The sequence below is a fragment of the Blennius ocellaris genome (genome assembly GCF_963422515.1).
Source record: "Blennius ocellaris genome assembly, chromosome: 23".
Taxonomy (NCBI): Eukaryota; Metazoa; Chordata; class Actinopteri; order Blenniiformes; family Blenniidae; genus Blennius; species Blennius ocellaris.
In genome coordinates this window covers 5,751,359-5,765,733 of record NC_137672.1, presented here as the reverse complement: position 1 = coordinate 5,765,733, position 14,375 = coordinate 5,751,359, and the positions used below count along the sequence as shown (strand labels likewise).

The 14,375-nt window shown below is 43.8% G+C and overlaps 1 protein-coding gene across 1 annotated transcript in view; it reads left to right on the top strand.

The window, feature by feature from the left end:
- The window catches only part of sorcs2 (sortilin-related VPS10 domain containing receptor 2), a 359,541-nt gene that overhangs the window by 189,873 nt on the left and 155,293 nt on the right, over window positions 1–14,375 (top strand). The gene's annotated exons all lie outside the window — the stretch shown is intronic.

The window sequence follows — 14,375 nt, the reverse complement described above, 5'->3', positions numbered from 1 at the left end:
AGTCATGCATCATCCAGAGAAGATTAATCTGACTTTTTCTGACCCGGAGAAGCAAATGTATTCACTATTTATAATATTGGAACCCCAGAACCTTTGTCAGAAAAACATGATCAATCTCTCTCCTCCTTCCAATGCAGCAGCTTCGTCCTAACAGAAGGCCAAGCAGGTTTTTCTGTCCAACATTAGTTCAAACATAATGCAGTTCAATATGCTTTACATAAAAACATTAGAACCTAGTGAGATATGAAGAATAAAAGGGTTGAAGGTTAAATAAAGGGTTTTTAAATCCAATCTAATTGCTTCATGGGCTTTCTTTTGTAATTGATTTTCAAGTTTTTATCATTTTTAATTAACAAGTCGTGGTTTGGCTCAATGACATATTTGAGAAATGTTGACCCCTTATGAGTGTATGCAACCTCAGCTCCTCAGGAGCACAACGCACACATTTAAATTCAAGATTCACAGTGTTTATTATCATATGCACAGTAAAGTGTTTCCCTGCACAATGAAATTCTTGCTTTGCTCTCCACCCTGAATACCACAAAATTTCAAACTATAATAAACTTAAGCAATAGAAATATATAATTGTACATTAAAATGTGCAATATACAAGTGATATATACAGGTGAATATACAATATACAATTTAAGGTGGAAGTAAAAAAAAAAATGTTATGTGATCTGTTCGGCCCCGTTTCCGTGACGTTTCAAAGGTTTCAGAAAAGTTTCATGTTTGAACGGCAACATTTTGAAAACAACACTGAAAATCCTGTAGTTTCATGTTGGGCCTCTAGTGGGTGCTGTTATTTGTTGTTGCTTCGAAACCACACACACAAGCGTGCTGAGTACAATCCGCTATAAACAGTAACTGTGGGAGTACATGGACATTCGTATGCACGGACGAACAAGTTGGATTGTTTATAAAACTATAAAACTTCCAAGTCCCAGAATAATATAGACTTTTAGCCATGATGCTGTTGTGATTGTCCATCTGCTCACACATGTGCAGAACAATTTTCTAAAGCCATGGCGTGATTGTGTGGTAGCGGCGCTTCTGACGTCTGTCCAGGACTGAGGTGGAGCATTTTCTAAAAGTTCCCCTTTGGAACTTGAAAACTTGAAATCCTTGGCTTCTTAATGGGCCCTCAGATTTGAATTCATATGATTTTGTTATATCTTATTTGATTTAATTCTATCATTATCCCGAGCTAACTTTTTCATTTTATGTCACGTTCTTAACTTTGCATTAAGTTCTTTGCTGCGTTTCCAAAGAAAGGCACAAGCCTTGCTCAAAATCGTGCGGAAAAAAACACATTAAAATAAAGTTTTTGTGTCGAAAATGGCAACTTTGATACGAGGCTTCAAAATTTGACATTCCTGGAGGATTTGCGTCCCTTGTGTGGGATTCTGGGAGAAGTTGTGGCGGCCCAGCGAGGCCGGAGCCGGAGCGTCTGATCACCCAGAGCCAGCAGACTGCGACATTCCTGGTTCAATTGCTGGACATTCCTGGTTCCTGCACGGCTGCAGCTCCTCTTCATCATCGTCTCCTTCCAGTGTGACACCTTCACCTCCTCGCGTCTGAACGCTCATTGCGTTAAGCGAGCCATTTCCGGCATTCCACTTCAATGGCGGGTTTTACAACGTGTCGCCGCCGGAGCGGGCGCCGCGGCCGACGACGTCGCTAATGAGGTCCCTCGACGCCCCGGCAGCCGGCTCGCCTGCTGGGTGCGGGCTCGGGATGAGAAATGATTGGCTGCGAGGAGAAAGAAGGTGCGCGACCTCGTCAGCCCTGCCTGGTGGCTCGACATGACCCGCGAGGTGATGAGGATTCGATCGGGTCTCGACGGCAGCCATTAGTGTCTCTTCTCCGATAACGTACGGCGGAATGTTTTCCGGCTGTTTGGCGAGCGACAGGAATTTCGCTCAAGTTGAATGTCTTCTTTCAGAGGGAACACTTGATCTGTTTGAACATTTTTAGCAGCGTTTTTCACAAGTCATCACGCCCCATTTTGTTTATTCGTGACAGTTTCATGGTGTTCTGATCAAGGCTCAGGAATAATGCACGCCAGGATTTAAAGCCTGTCGTCTCGGTTGGCCCCCTTTGAGTTCGACTCCAAAATGACCTGTTGTTGTAGCTCTAAGCGTTCCAGAATAAATAAAAGCCTGTTTTCCATGTGTCGGAGGACTCGCGCTGAAGTCGGAGCGTCGGAGGCTCCGGCCTGGACGGCAGACCGAGAATGTTCCTCTGCCAGGAATGAGAGATGACGGACGACGTGATGAAATAAGAATAAACACGGCGGCAGGGGAGGAGAGGTGAGGCAGATGGAGCGCTATGCCGGCATTTGCCTTCACAAGATTGGAAAAAAAAAAAAAAGAAAAGAGCAATGGGAGGACAGGGAGAGATGATGGAAAAGGGAAAGTTGCGGAAGGTAAAGTTTGGACAGGAAGCAGAAGAAAATAAATCGGCGGCGAGCATTCCGGCTGGTGGAGGAGTGGCGGCGACAAGCGGGCTCATTACTCTCATTTAAATGTCGGCGACTGAACCTCAGCTCATTTGTTTTGCGGCCGTTTAAAACGCTGTCCCGTGGGCTCTGATCTCGGCGCCTCCGCCGCCTTAATTGAATCAGATGATAAACAGCAGAGGAGTGTTAATTTGCAAGTGCGAGCTTTGGTGTGTGTGCGTGTGTGTGTGTGTGTGTGTGTGTGTGTGTGTGTCGCATTGGCAGAGAGAGATAAAGATGATATACTGAGCATGTCTGCGGGTGTGTTTGTGTCTCTTTCGTCTTCGGCTGTGTGATTGTGTGTACCTACAGGCTTCTGTCGTTCTCTCCACCTGCTGACGGAGTGTGTCGGTGCCTGAGCGGTGGCAGGCGTTCAGAATCTGGGCATGCGACACACGTTTTTACTGACCGGCAAACAGATTCATCTGGAATCCTAATTGGACAAAAACCCGCATGGCGACGCTTTGTTTCTCACGTTTCACACGTGCATAACGCCAGGTATGGTGCATGGCACCGGCGTGGTTGATTGAGCTCTTGTACATGGAGCAAACTAACTTCAAACCTTGGGAAGCATTTTCCAAAACTTGTGCTTTCAATGGCTCCGAGCACCGTTTTCCTGTAAACTCCACAAAACACTATGATTTCATGTTTTCACTGGAAAACGGTATTTTGTAAAGAAGGCTCAAGTTACCTTGCCATTGAAATTCCTCTCCTGGTAACTTACCCAAGGCTTCAGACGCTTCGGGCAAAGAGTTTCTGTTTCTTCTTTCTATGGAAGACGATGGAGTTTAAATAGTCGAGCTTCCCACTGTGTAGTTACACCAGATGTCTGCAACCCACGGCTGTGGAGCCACATGTGGCGCCTCAGCACTTCTGTGGTGGCTCCCTGAAGCGTTCAGAAAATTATACCAAAATATAAGCATTTTGTCAGATTTAAAAAAAATCTTATTTACATACTAGTTATCTTCGAAAGGACTTTTAAGTCTTGGCTGAAAAGGGCCTTGAAAAAGAACTCAAATTGGAAAAAATGGTAAAAAGAACTTTATAAAATAAGAATAAAAATGAGGAGAAAAAATACACGTACGCTTTAAACGAAGGCAGAATTGTCAAAATTGTCCAGTATAAATATAAAAAAAAAGAGAGGTTAGTTCCAAAAACTGCTGAAAACATGATGAAATGTTTCCCCATCCTGAAGCGTGATTGAAGCTTCATGAAGGCAAATTTGTTTTCTCTGAAAGTGAGAAAAAAGTCTCTTGTGGTCATGAAGGTTGTCGACCTGACACTAGTCCAGCTGACCTGGTATCGAATCTGTGTAGCGAATAGCCTGGATTGTGATTCTGCTTTCTCATTTTCATGTTTTTCATGCTCAACCAGTCAAATACTGAGTTTTTTTGTGATGCTGTTGCAGCATTCTGTCTCCCTTTTTAATACAAGCTGCTAATAAAGACTAAAAGTGTGACTTGTAGTTGTGAAAATACAGTATATTGCTCATATGCTAATCGTGACGGCTGCCTTGGATGCTGCAGGCGCCCCGAAACTCAGAATTTGACAAATCCTTTTGTTACTTCAACAGTTTCGCCTGCGTCCCATTACAGCAGTCAGGACAGCTGCATTTGCAGTGGTTATGTTGCACATTGATAATGCGGAATGAAAGCTGAACGTTGTACAACTGTCAATATATCACATTTATAGTATTAGGTACCAGCGGAACAAAAAAGAAAAAAATGGCAGACTCACAGCGCAAATGAAGAACTGTCAAACGGAGCGTAGCCCTCACTTAGAGATGGATCAAATCTGCCTTCAGGCGAGGAGGAGGAATGTCATTCTGACATCCACTTCTTAGCAGTCGAGACACTTGTCAAGAGGATGATGTATTTTACACGTTTCACTTCGCTTTGAAATGTCAAACTCGCTCGGCGCGGACTTGAACAGCCACTTTTGTAAAACATACAGTGAAGCTTTACTCTGATCTTTGAATAATGCCGACTTCTTATTGGACGAATCAAACGTCCTGCCCGGCCGCGCGCTTGTAAACACGCCGCGTTGAGAATAAACGAGCTTGGTTATGCCAACGGCGTGAGGCGGATTCATCCGCGCGTGTCGAATACCTGCGGATCACTCAGGCTGGATTTGGCTGCATTAGTCTGCGTAATCAACGTCCCTGGCCTTTGCCCTTCTGCCCGAGCCTCTCCTCTCCCGCCAGCGTTGTGTGGAGAAACACCCTCCTCTTCTCTTTCGCTGGCCGCGCTCTCCGTCGCTATGCTAACCCAGGTAGCTAAAACGCCAAGCAATGTGCGTGCAGGACGATCTCTGTCAAGCTGTCTTTGTTGAGGCTCATTTGATCCCATGCCTTGTTTAATACATGCTGTGAATAAATAAGAAAATTAATAATGAATCAAAAGTAGGTTTTTTTTTAGGCCTTGTGGAGTTTCTCTTTGTGTGTGTGTGTGTGTGTGTGTCTGTGTGTGTGTGTGCCGCACTGAGCTCGGGGACATGCGGCGTGAACAAGTGGACCACGGTGACAGCATATTGAATGGAGATGAATGTGCGCCGCGAGGATGACTGGCGGCGAGAAAGAAGACGGGCCTCTGATCCCCGGCACCTCGCCGCTCCGGCGCCGGCTGCTCCCCGACAGCCACGCAAATCAATAATTCAGAGCAATCAGCCTGCGTGCGCTCCACATTCCGTTTAATTGTCTCGCGTTGTTGATTTTCAAATGGACTAAAAAGCTGACGGAGCCCGTTGGAGTAATTTCCCCCCCGCTTGTCGCGAAGTTCGCTGGGAAATCTGCACTTTGTGCGGCGAGACGTTTCCCACTGAGCAGGTGGAAGTGAACCCAAACAGGACGTGTCTGTGCAAGATGTTCAGCCACCCAGAGCCACCAGAACAGCCTTGATTATTGATGCATCAGCACAATTTGCTTTACTGGACGTCCCTACGTGTATAACAGGGAGGTTCCAGACATTTTGGGGTTAGGGTTACTTTTTAAATTCATATTTGCTGCAAGATGATTGGCATCACATGTAACAGCAGTTTTTCCTCTTCATTTACGTCCAATTGATTTGTGATGTTATATGGATCCATGCATTTGTTTTGTTTTTTATCGATTCATTACAGACAAACAAACAAATACATACCAAAGCAAAAATATATATGTATACATGGCTCCTACTTCTATCTGTCATTGAAATGATGAAGAAAGTTGGAAGCTGAAGTCTTTACTATGTGATCCAATAAGAAATCTTTCCTTCTGTCCCAATAGTGCATCCGAATACGGAGAAAAAGAAATTCACACACAGGAATGTTTGTGTCAGAGCATCGAATCATTAATATTTTAACAGTTTTGAAACTCAAACTAGAGACATTAAATGTTTTGACTGGTGATGTCATGATATGTGTTGCATGTATGTCTGCAACTTTTAGTGGAATAAGCTTCTGCAGATGAATATATTATATATATATATGTATACTAATCTGCTAAACTTACATCAGTAATTTCCAAATATACTCAGTCCTATGCTTGTTTATGCAGGTGGTACGTCAGGGAAACAGCCATAGGCCAGAATATTATGCTGTTTTCTTCTTTTATTTTACTTGAAATCACTTCTACAAATATTGGCTGACTCTTGTGCTTCGCAAGGGAACGCTGCATCACTGACTATTTATTCTGCAAAATCATTTGTTTTTCCTCAACAATGTGCCCAACACATCTATGAATGCTCAGATGGGTGCAATACAAATACATGTATTCCTTTTTTTACTTGGCAAAGACACTTGCACTGCGATTCGCACCCTGGCACTGCTGCAGATAGAAATGGTCATTAACGCAATTATGATTCAATTGGGATCAAATCCACATTTGGGACGTCTGATCGTTCTGGCGCCGATTTTATTTTGCTGAATGCAACTTTTGAATGGCGAAATGTGTTTGTCTATGAACATGTTTAGGTCTTTTTATACTACTGCATTGCTCTCCTGAGTATATACAAAGTGATCGTCCTGCCAAACTGAACTCAAACTGGGATTTCAATCAATGGTGGATGGCTTTATCTTTATTTCAAGGGTGGAGATTCCCAACTGCCTCTACAAAGCAGTGAGTCTCTTACAACCCCAGAGAGAAACTTGAAAAGTTGCGTTTGTAACTGTGAGTTTGTGAAGACCGAACATCAGAATACATTTGATTATGCGATGATTTCCACTTCCTCTATTTCCCAACTTGAACTGATAATGGAAAATCATCTAATTGCATGAACTGAATGATAAATGGGACAAGTGAGTATTCAGTCATGATCTCTCGCTGTTGCTTTTATAACTTCTAGTCAAACCTACGCAATGGAAGGTGATGATGTCATTGTTTGTTTTTTTACACTTAAAAAATATCCGCAATTTATTGCACTCCTTTGTGCATGCAAATCATTCACCACCAACTTTAAAAGTGCTGCAGACGCAGCCTTAAGGAGTTTAAGCTGGGTAACAAGATTTGTGTTCCGTTTACACAACATCTTTAAGTAGAAATGAGTAAACTTTTTATTGCGATTTGTGTGACAATGCAACTTTTTGAAACAGCTCCCAGGGTGGAACGTTACTGTTACCAGCACTCTCTGACTTCGTCTCCACGGAAACGGGAGGAAATTAAACGTTTCCACATAAACAGGAAACTTTCGTTAAAGAAAAATGCATAAGCTATGCAATGTTATCTAAATACGTTATATACAGAGCAGATTCGAGTGCTTTTGTTCTGTGTTGATGCAAATATGGAAGAAGGCGTCGGTTGACGCTGACGGACTTGTGGGGTCCGTAGATTCTATCTGGTTCTCGGCGGCTTCTTGCGAGGTCATCTGAGGCGCCTCCAACTCCACAGACTGTGGAAAAGAGGAAGTATCGCACACCAAACGGAGGAAGTTGAAAAGCGCTACCGAGAGACCTCGACGCATAATAAATGCACTGTCTTCGTCCAGACTTCAGTCCCCGCGGGGATCCGGCCCGACGCCCCACGCAAGGCTGCCTCAACTCCCACCAGCACTCGCCTGCGCCGTGGAGAGTTCCTCTTTGAAATCCGTCCAGGAATTTGTTTCTCCGTGTTGAAAAACAAGTTCTCCTGGGGGCGAAGAGACCCACTGGAGCGGTGTGCATCTCCTTGCTTTGTTTATTCCGTTGTGACGGAACCGTATAAATCTTACTTAGGCGTGTGGCTGAGGAATCGCGCTCACCTTTCCCCATGTCCAGATGATCACTGGACAATCGTCACCGACAGCCACGGGAGGATCAAATCAATCCGTGTTTCATCAGCAATGCCACTGATGGTGTTTTTCACACACAGGAAGCGCTGATAGCTTCTCTCGGGCTTATTTTATGGTTGGTAACTCTCTGCAAACAACACGCAGTACTTGTGTTTGCTGTCACTTAATAACCACTTTTGTTGTCAGATGAGTAAAGGCAGCAAAGTGGGAACCCCCCACCCCCCCCCCCCCCCCCCACCGACAGCACGCAATCTGAGTTTAACGGCACGTGAACGACGACAAGAGATCCCAGATGCCCCCTTTTTCGATTAGGAATGTCTGATACGTGTGCGAAGACGTCTGATCCGCCAGCCTGCTGCGATCTCTGCTGCAGTGGTGACGAGACTCCTTCACCGACTTTTAAAGAGGCGCGCTGAGACCCCATGCGGTCTCAGCGCGCCTCTTTAAAACAGACTATTTTATAAACCAGCCAAGAATGCAATATTCGCGCATCTTCCCATTCGCACCTCTTTTTTTCATATGTGCAACTTTTTAAGTAGATCAGGCTCAATGTCTGGTAAGGTAAGGAAGATAAATAGAAAGATATATGCTCGGGGTGTCAGCATTCGCTATAATAGACAGGATGGATGTCTAACAATTAATATTACATGAGGAACTGTGAGTAATGCAGAGAAATGGAGGGACATTCAACAGAGAGGTGCCGTGTGTCCCCATGAACTATTATCCCTTGTAAAATGTTGTTCTTTTTACCGAGCACAGAAGTACAAAGCAATTCCAAGAAAATTAGACATGATAAGCCCTGTAAAATAAAGAAATAATCCAAGTAAGTGTGAACGTTTTAGCTGTTAGTTTGCATTTATCAACCTCAGGCCCCGTTTACAAGTGAAACAGATGAGAAGATCGATTTTGTTTGTGGTTAGGGTTAGGGTTAGGGTTAGCATTGTGAAAAATATGTCGACATGGAGCGATGGCAGAAAGGTCGCTTTCATGTTGTGTTCAGCGGCGCCGTCGTGTAAACGGACACTCAAACCAAGTCACGCGGGTTTCTGCCACGAAATACCTCCATTGGAGGAACGCTAGCGGAAGCACGACTCCACCGACGTGGAATAAAAGTCTCAAACTTGTCCATTTGTCGCCTTTTCACACAGCGTTGACTCATAACGAGCGGCGGCAAACGGCGTCACCTCAAAACATGCAAAGAGCCATCATTAGACCGGGCTGTGCTTGTTCACCACACAACACACAAACGCGCACGCAGTTTTATTTTTGCCGCGTTTTGAGTCGAGCCGCCGCTGCACAGGTCATGAATCTCGCCGGCCCTTTGATGTGAGTAATACGCTCCTGTCCCTCGCTCCATCCTACACGCTGGCCTCCGTGTTAATTGATGTGAGCTTCTCACATCAGCTCTGGGGCTTCCCCCTGTTTGTGGGGGAAAAAAAAAAAAAAACTAGCAGGGGGTCGATTTAATGATGCTGATTTATGTGCGCGCAAGCCGGCGTTGCATGTGTGCGTTTGTCGAAAGTCCGCAACTGTGTAGAAAGGACGAGCCGGGGCCGAGCGGTTCACTCTATCATTATTCTCCATGCGACTGCAGCCCGGGGAACAGGGCGGCGGGGCGGTTTTCCACGACCTGGAGCAAAACTCTCTTTGGCATTAATGAGCTCACATTACAGAAAACGTACTTGACGTTCCAATGAGCTTGACCTATGAAGTCCCTATAGACTCCTTATTATATAGTCCGTCTTTCTAGTCAGCAATCTGGCATGTCTTTCTCTTTCCTGTCACTGACAGCCGTTTTCATGAAGACATACCTGATGTATATGAATATTGCAACAGCATCTTGGAAATAGCGCTTTTGTTTGCAAACATACCGATTGGAATGTAAATGAACTCTGGGATTTAATATTTCCTGTTGCTTGTTAAGGCCTCGGAATGCTACTGTGTGTGCAGAACTCTGGCAGTGCGTCGCCTGTATTTTCACTCTTAGAAGTTCTGTGTTCAGGTTGCATTTGCTACAAAGTGACTCACCGCCATAATGCTGGGGACGGAGAAGAACTGGTCGTGAAGCTGCGTGAAATACATCGGTAGGGCTGTGCGATACAGATCGTAGTGCGATATGAAAATGTCCATCGTAGGATACAACCCTTGTTTATATCATAATTTTGTACGTGTCGGTTACTTTGTTAGCTCTGTTGATACACTAACGTCGTCCGGATGGACTCGTTTATGGCACTGAGGCCACCCTGGAACAAATTGTGATGTAAATATCCACCGACCCTCCTTTAGATGCAACCAGAGACACGGATTTTATCCAGATCTCCACTGTGGCCGGAGTTTTCAGGAATCATCATTTGTGGTGAGTCGTAGCTGCGTTTATGTGTAAATGCGGCCCAAAAACAGAGAAACATGACTGTTTTTTTGAAATACCCAGGTGAGTGTAAACGTGGCCTGAGACAGAGCAGCATGACGAAAGTGGAGGAGAGTGCAATGGAAAGATACAGAAACAGGATCGAAGAATTGGTGCCAAAAACAGAGAACGGCAGTTCCATTGTTTGGATTTAAAAAGTCCGACACCGACTGGACAACTGTAATCTGCAAAACATGTGTTCAGCCACTTAAAGACACAGCATTAAAAACAAACAAACAAAAAAAACAGCACAGACATGGACAGTGAGAAGATGCAACAACATCTTTAGTTTTTTTTTAATGGTTCCGGTTCATCCCTATTTAAGATGAGAATAAATTGATATACATATAATAAATGTCACAGAGTTTGTGTGTGTGTGTTTGCATTGTGCGCTCTGGCGGGGATTCTCGTTGAGTGCAAATGAAGAAGTGTCAAGGAAGTGAGTGAGAAATCCGGAGTAACTTAGCGGAGGCTAATGAGGCTTCATTAACTGCAGCTAATTGGTACTTTAACCTCTGGCTGCGGCTGTGGTGACGTTTCTCGCTGCCAGCAGGGAAACTCACAGGAATCAGCGAGAAGCAGACGCTCTGTCGTCCAACGTTTATTTTCACTTGTGGGGGAAAAAAAAAAAAAAAAAAAAAGTAGTTTATTTTCTGGTGATCTGACAGGCAATGCTCAAACTGGCTATTCCTCTACTTTGCATCCAAACTCAGGGAGTTGAAGGGAGGTGAGCCCGGAGGAAACGGCGGTGGCATCAGAGGGGCTTTTCTTAGTTTGCATCACAATGTCGGCTGGCTTTTCTTCCCTCCCACCTGAGAAAAGCGCTTTTAATCGCAAGCACTTCAAGATGCTGGGTTTAAATTGATTCTGTGGGTTCCTTTTGCAGTTTGGCCGGCCAATCAGCTCGGCTGAATGCTTTGATAGATAGTTTGGTGGGGACCAATAAATGAGCTGCCACGTCAAGAAAATATCCACAATAACAGAACCCCCCCCCCCCCCCCCCCCCCCCCCTTCCCACTTCACTGTTCCATATTCAAGTAGTTTTTTGTTATGAAACGACACACATGCAGAGAAAAAAACACTGTAACCATTAATAAGAGGAAGTAAACGGACATTCATGTGGACAAACAACAAAAAAACTACCAAGTCGGTAGCAGTGTTTTCAACAAGTAGCCCAAAAGAAGTAGAAAAGTCTATCAGTTCACTTTACGTTGTCTTTACCGACATATGACCTTTAGAAATCAAAGATCAGCGCTGTCAAACACATCATACTTTCATTTTTGAGTAGACCGGACAGATAAAAAAAGTGCCATAATTGCCTATAAATTCAAAGTTTAACATCTTGCTTTGTTGTGGCAGGAGAGTGTACATGATGGAAATGTCTATACTTTCACAGAACCAAAGAATTACCACCAAAAATAACTACAATATGAACATGAAGCCAATTTTAATGACACAAAATACAGTGAAATGTCCAAGAAACTGATGTCTTATGCATGTTTTGACAAACTCACGCTGACAACATGGCTTTGAGGCTCAAGCCGGTTTACTTGTTGTCATGGCAGCATCACCGATATCTCAGGTGACCAGTTCACATGCTACTCGTGCTGCTCTTTTAGCATGATCGCTGCATGTTTACTTTGTCTTTTGGACTGAACGCTTTGCCGTTCTTGTCATTCAACCTCATAAAACCTCCCTTTTTACCAATCTCCGTCCCTCCTGCTGAACCCAGTGAACCAGCGCCTCTAAATGAGCACGAGGAAGCGTGCCGCTGCTGCAAGCAGAGCTCCACTCGCCACCAACTCCACAGAACTTCAGCTCGCTCCCTGCCATTCATTTTAAAATCCATTTTGTCAAGCGAGTACATTTGCTTAATTTAATTCGCGGTATTTAGACCGTAATGATGTCTGACTGTCTGCACAGTTGTAAACATCATTGGCAAACAATGCATGATTACAAAGCTTTGCTTTCCCATTATGAATATGTAAATGTTAGGAATGTGGCTATGCATATGTGCGTGTGTAGAAATGAGTTTCTAGTACTTACTGTTCGTAACGGCAATGGCGAGGAGTGGAAGATAAATGGGAGAGTAGCTGGTTTCATTGTAATGGCACGACAGCATATGTGCAGCGGCACATTATACAACTGTCAAGTACATTAAGATAACTTTGTGTCTTTACCATAAACAAATCCAACTGTGGTCCAGACAGCTGTCATCCTTCTGCTATTGTCTGCAGTTCTCTGTAGAATAAAGATGCTCAAAGGGATTTGATATCCCATTATGCACTGATTGGCCATAACATTACAACCACCGGAGGAGTGAATAATATTATAATGATGCCCCAAGATCTGGGGTTTTACTGTCACAGTTATGCAGGTTTTCAAAGTGTGCGTGCCTTTATGTTCATCCAGCTTGTATGTGGGTATAAATACAGTTAGGTTCCATTTACATGACGTTTTCATGTGAAAACCAAACTTTAATCACATTTTCGGTGTCTGTTTACATGACAACGGTGCTGCTGAGTGTGGCAGCTCTCGGCTCCTTAAAGTCACATGAGGCTTTCAGCTCGAGTCAGCAAGTAGGTGTAGTTCAGCACGCATGCCCGACTCACCTCGATTCAGTGGTTCAGCTCGAGTCAGCTCGAAACTCGAAAGAGTCGTTCACCTCCACTGAATCGTTGCTGAGTTCTGGATGCCAGGTATTTATTCAGTTTAATCATTTTAAGCATTTCACTATGAATACATGATGCTCCCCCGTGGTTCATGTCACACTTCAGCTGCGTGGGTGGAAATGATGCGCATGTGCAACTGACTGAAATGACTCAAATGATCAGAAAACCGATTCACTTGGATGAACGACTCAAAAACCCTTGAGTACAAATGTCTGTGTACTCCCGTTGTTATTGTTTATAGCATATTGTGTGTTGTTTCATTACAAACGACAGCACCCACTCGTGGCCCAACATGAAAACTACATTGTTTTCAGAGTTTTTGCCATTTGTGTGCAGACGGACATTGTTTTCAAAATGATACCCATGAATGCAAAACATTTCTGAAATGGAAATACACAAATTATGTGTTTTTGACTGTCTTCTAAACAGGTCTTGATAATAATTGTATTAGACGTTTTAAGTAAATGTTATGAAAAAAAAAAAAAAAACTATATCGCAGTAGAGAAGTTGGGTTTGGTTATAATGCAAGACTTTTGAATTAATATTGTCGGGAGAGAAAGAAAGAAACTGACAGGCTGCAGAGGATTCAGGAACATATTGAATATCAAGTTTGGATATTGAAGAAGTGGCAGAATTGAATTCGCTCTGCTTCTCATGAATAATGCTGGTGTGCATATATATATAATTACGGCATCAATATGGACTTCGGATATCAGCAGCAGTAAATATGAATTAGTTGGTTTTACTTTGATGTTTTACAGTCCTATATAAGCCCCCCACTGGCTTTTAACATGAGATATACTTATATAATGGCTAAATATAGCCGCTAATCGGGAGTAAATAGGAGGAAACACTATAATGCAGAGTGACACAAAGTGAGTGGGGTTAGATTCAGAGATACACAATTACAGATGAAATTACAGATGAAAATCCTCGTAAAAGAGAGATGAAGGGAGGATTTGCCCTTTTTGTGCATTAACATGAATCATATAATAGCCGCTCCACAGTATCTGTCCCCGTAATTAATTTCTTTGTTAAATCACGACGCCTGTCCCGATGCAGCTCGCCTCCGGATCTCTATGTGGCGTCTTTTTTTTTTTCTTTTTTTTTACAAACTTGCATGTGTGTGTGTGTGTGTGTGTTTTCTCTGGTGGAAAAGGTCACCACTTCCCAATTAAACCCAATCTCCAGACTCGTAACCGCCGCGCCGCCCCGAGGCTACGGAGCGCCTCCCGAGCCAAAATATAACCTCTCGCTCTGAGCGGCAGGAAACTGTGTCAACGCGCCTCTTTCTCTTTGTTGCGGGGGATTCACGTCGCCTCTGAACAATCTCACACTGGCTGCCGCACAGCAAAACAGAAAGCTCGGGAATGAGAGACGACTGCTGTGAGTGAGAACCGGCCTTCAGATCATTTATTGACTGAAAGCCCCAAAACAATCCCAAAATCACACCTTTGCTCATAAAACGCCCGGCTCTTTAATTCTATCAGAAATTTCTGCCTCGAATCACACTTTGATTAAGGATTAATCTGGTTTCCAGCAGCTATTCACATTAG